Below are 5,000 nucleotides of genomic sequence, written 5' to 3' on the forward strand. Positions count from 1 at the left end.
GGAAACAGTAACATTGCCGATAAGCCAATTCAAAACAAGATGAAATACGAGATGAACATTATCTAATATAGTGTTTTGGATGTTATCTAATTATGAATAGCATTAAAACTATAGAGTTTTAATTGCAAAAAGGATTGCGGAGAGAGACTCACAGTGTTAGAAAATATCATTAGTTATGGCTTAACGTTTAATTTCATGCTCCACTATTAATCAACCCGCCGTTTACATTGTTGTAATTAGGTCATGCTAAGTTGATACCATCACGTAACATTGTTACTATTTATTCACACTCACCTAAGTAAAAGAACAAGGACAACTTGATAAATTAAGATTTGTCAACGCACTCTAATTTTGTCAAACGAAACATGGCATTTGGGGTTTTACTTCCATCTAGTACCTACTAGTATTGTCTTGGTTCGTGTTCATGATTTGACGGATTTCATTTCTGCTCCCCCCCCCCCCCCCCCCCCCCCCCCTCCTCTCCATCCAACAATGATCAGGATACCCGTAGCAATGTAAATCCGAAAAGAAAGTATTTTGTGATATATCAACACTTGAAAATAGAACAGAAAGCATTTGGCTTGCTGTCCGACTACATTCACGTATTCTGGATAAAGCTATATCAACCAATAATGACCAAGGGTATAAAAAGCGTTTATTAAATATTTGGGACAAGCTAATCAGGGCCTGTTGGCCGAGTGAATAATCAATTTCTGTTACAACCAGGAAACCCTATTTCGAATCTCACTAATGGCATCCCTTTTGTTTACATTGAGCAAAAGCTTAGCCTCACAGTATCCTTCGTACGGCTATGTGGTATGACACTCGCTTTCGGATCCGAAGGTTCTGGGTTCGAACCTAGCTCGGCGCATAGTTGAGTCCTTGGAAAAGGCTCTTTACTCACATTCTCTCACCATACTCAGGTGTAAAATGAGTACCTGGTCGTTAATAGCGTTGTCTCTGTCCGAAAAATATTGTGATATCGCCTTACAGGCGTCATGTCTCGTTATACTTGTTACGTGTTGCTGTTGGTCAGGGACCCTTTGTAAAGCGCTTGAGCACGTTTAGTGGATATTACGCTATATAAAAGCTCAAGTTTATTTTTTTTCGTTATCGAAAAACCTTAGGGCTAACCCACACCGGAGACTGACTCCGACGACCCAGCACTGCCGTCCTCTGCCGTCTTCCGGATAAAGACGTCGGGTACGGACAAAATACTAAGAATAAACAGAAGAGCCGCTAGACCTACCCATACCAAGCTCGACAAAAAAAAAAAAAAAAAAAAAAAACGACAGAGGACGTCGGATGCTTGGTATGGGTAGGTCTAGCGGCTCTTCTCTTTATTCTTAGTATTTTGCCCGTGCCCGACGTCTTTATCCGGAAGACGGCAGAGGACGGTAGCACCGGGTCGTCGCAGTCAGTCTCCAGTGTGGGTTAGCCCTAAGACAATCGACACAGAAAGCAAGTGCTGATTCTAGCACAATCCAATCATGTAGTCTATACTATAAAACTCTTCAAGTTGTTAGATATCACTCATTACTCAGCGTGACCTCATGCTGATGTAGAATCGAAGAAGTCGCCATCCGACACTGTAAAAGACTGCCACGTCGTTTAGATATGTTTTAGACCAGTAAGATTTTCATCACTCCGCCTAACACTCCGGAGAAAGTTGAAGCGCCGTCGAGATTTCATTTGTGCAGTCCAATGATTGCATAAAACGATTACAACAAAATCTATTAAATATATCCCTGTAAAAACTCAAGGGTCCGTTATTTATCTCACATTGTATCTCTTTAGTGACATGCATTCTATTTGTGGATAGTCAATAAGTGTAGTTGGGAACGGCGATTCAAATTTTCAGTTTTTCCCCAGAATCTCTATGTTGTTTGTTTTAGAAGTTAAATAAGACTCATAGTGAAAAAAAGATATTATGTGAAAATAAACAGAGTATAAACTTGTCGCGAAATTGGGTAGGTTGCTCCGCCCTCAGAGCGCTTCATAATGGTACACTCATTTCCCTATCATGTCATAAGAAATTGATTTTCCATTATATACAGTTTACTTAAAGTGCGCTCCTCTGGTGTTATGTGTTTACAGACAAAACTCCAAGAATTAAAAATAATTCAAACAAAATCTGAGTTTATGATTTTTGCCGTTATTGACCATAATCATCGTCGCTTGACAATAATATCAAAAATTCCCACAACATACACACAGTATTATTTGGAAAAGAAATAACTCAAAGGTCTGCCATTCAGCCAGTCAATTTGTAAATAATTTAGCACATTGTATTGTTTGCTGAAACTGGATAAGGAGTGTCCGACCTGCACATATTTGCAAGTCTGATAACCGAACGTAAAAATGGGCTTGATTTGATATTGTAATGGACAATAATTTGCGTTGATTTGATATTATATCCATTGCAACAATGCGACCATACTTTGAGTTATCACAGCTGTACATGCACGACGGGAGGATCCATTTTTACACTATTGAGTGTGGTGTATACTGTAAATTACATGTGAATAGAGACGAAATCAATTTTTGCAATTATCAATTTGAACAGTCAAGGTTTGACCACCTAGTTCAGACATCATACAGACTAGGTTACCTAGTTGATAGAATAATACCTGTTGTTGATTAATTTGTCTAGCTATTTTGCGATATTGTGTTTTTAATATAGTGGAAAATTGGAAATGGGTCTTTCAGAGATCTCAGCTTATCGATCCAGATAGAATACTATATATACATATATATATATATATATATATATATATATATATATATATATATATATATATATATATATATATAGTATGTATATATATATATGATATATATATATATATAATATATATATATATATATATATATATATATATATATATATATATATATATATATATATATATATATTATATTATTTTAATATTTACCACAAGATTGGAGTCAGTCTACATCGATGTTTCAGGCCTTTTTAGCCATCGTCAGGACTGTGTGTTACATGAGTTTGGTTTGTTGTGTGTTGTTGATTGTTGAAGTCCTTTTCGTACCATATTTGTATCCAACACGATTCAATATATATATATATATATATATATATATATATATATATATATATATGTGTGTGTGTGTGTGTGTGTGTGTGTGTGTGTGTGTGTATAAACTTAGGCTTTTATATAGCGCAATAACCATTAATCGTGATCAAAGCGATTTACAATGAGTCCCTAGCGAACTTCTACACTTAACATGTGGGACAAAACATGAAGCCTGTCAGGCAATATTACATGTTATTTCGACAGAGACAGCGCTGTTAACGGCCAGGTACTCATTTTACATCTGAATCCGGTTAGAGAATGTGATTAAAGACCCTTTTACCAAGGATTCAACTATGCGCCGCTCAGAGCGGGACTCAAACCTTCCGATCCAAAGACGAGGGCCATACCACTAGACCACATCGCGGCATAGAGACGTAGACTTCTCGCGTGAGAAGGACATTTAGAAATGCTTATTACAAACTATATACAAGACGTCTATATTCACTATAGTTTAATTTATGGGACTCGAGTTACTTTAAAATATTAATCTTATGTGGCTATGTGGTCTGGTCGTATAATACTCGTCTTCGGACTGGAAGATGGATAAGCCACCACATTCTCTCACAATAACAATGATTACCTGGCGTTAACAGTCAATGTTGTTTCTGTCTGGAAAAAAAAAAATTCAACATTGCCTAATTGGTGCTATGTCTCGTTCTACATGGTAAGTGTTGCTGTTGGCTATGGATCCCTTGTAAAGCGCTTTGAGCACTTTCAGTGGATATTGCGCGATATAAATGCTATATCAAATGCTCTATTAAAATTATTCTTTATTTTGTCTTTTACTTTCCCAGCCAAACAGAATAGCGGCACCCTGCAAATCATCCACGCATGATGTCATATGATACTTTTTATGTCCAATTCTCAAACACACTGGTTATCTATTTGATTGAACACAATCTAACGTATGTTTATTGGTTCATCAACGTAGAGACATAATTCTTATCTTTATACGATCTTAAATCTCTAGAGGCTTTATGGTTGAACGATTTGGAAATTGTTGACAATCTCAGGGAATTCAAAATTGTGTCTCCCCTCCCACCCCTCTTCTATTATAGAACCAAATGAATTGACCTTTAGCCTTGTTTTGCTTGAAGACCAGAGAGCACAGATTTCTTCTTAAATATATTTTATCTCTCTCTCTCTCTCTCTCTCTCTCTCTCTCTGTGTGTGTGTGTGTGTGTGTGTGTGTGTGTGTGTGTGTTTAGGTGTATTGTATGTATTACCCACGGTTCATAATAAAAGCTTCATTTTCTAATTGATGGTAAGCGTATATTTATAATACCAGTTGGGCCAGCCAGAAAATTTGTGCAAATCCATAAAAATTTATAGTCTGATAGAGATAATGAAGTGAGAAACAACGACCTGACTAAATAATTACAAAGATCTGAGTGAGTAAACTTTATACTTTCTCTGTTCCTTATCATTGTGGATGCCGGACATGGTTACATTTTATATGTAAGACTAATTAGATTTCTAAGAACTTACATTAATATGCATATATTTTGTTTTATTTATGGCTGGTCGCCTCATATTCCATGGCTCCAAGGCTCGTTTTCACAGGCCAAGAATAATCACATGAATATTGATAAGGGAGCCCGCCATTCTTCCTTTCCTAGCAATTAACCGGAATGGCGAATGCACTCATTATTCTAAGCTCCCTCACACTTTTGCTATACTGATTTATTCTATGGCTTGCAATAAATACTTAAGTACATAAATGTGTATCTTCGTATTCTACAATAAAGTACCGTTCTACCATAAATGTGATAGAATAGTAGTATGCTATATGAACATTGCATGTAAAAAATATAACCACAAAAAAAAAAAAAAATAAATAAAAAAAAAAAAAAAAAAGTAACAAAACAACAGGGAAAAAAAACTCCCGAAAGAAATCAGTTG

At 36.1% G+C, this 5,000-nt stretch overlaps 1 protein-coding gene across 2 annotated transcripts in view; it reads left to right on the top strand.

Moving 5' to 3' along the window:
- Positions 1–5,000, top strand: part of LOC144965346 (5-hydroxytryptamine receptor-like) — a 56,697-nt gene that overhangs the window by 30,171 nt on the left and 21,526 nt on the right. Inside the window, exon 3 of one of the 2 annotated variants that reach the window (XM_078900594.1) lies at positions 3,893–4,003. The exons of the other annotated variant lie outside the window; for it this stretch is intronic. The gene's annotated coding sequence lies outside the window, so the exon portion shown is untranslated. The remainder of the gene's footprint in view (positions 1–3,892; positions 4,004–5,000) is intronic. 2 annotated transcript variants of the gene reach the window in all.

The sequence above is a fragment of the Berghia stephanieae genome, chromosome 2, assembly GCF_034508935.2.
Source record: "Berghia stephanieae isolate SIO BIC M18660-M18661 chromosome 2, UCSD_Bste_1.3, whole genome shotgun sequence".
Lineage (NCBI taxonomy): Eukaryota > Metazoa > Mollusca > Gastropoda > Nudibranchia > Aeolidiidae > Berghia > Berghia stephanieae.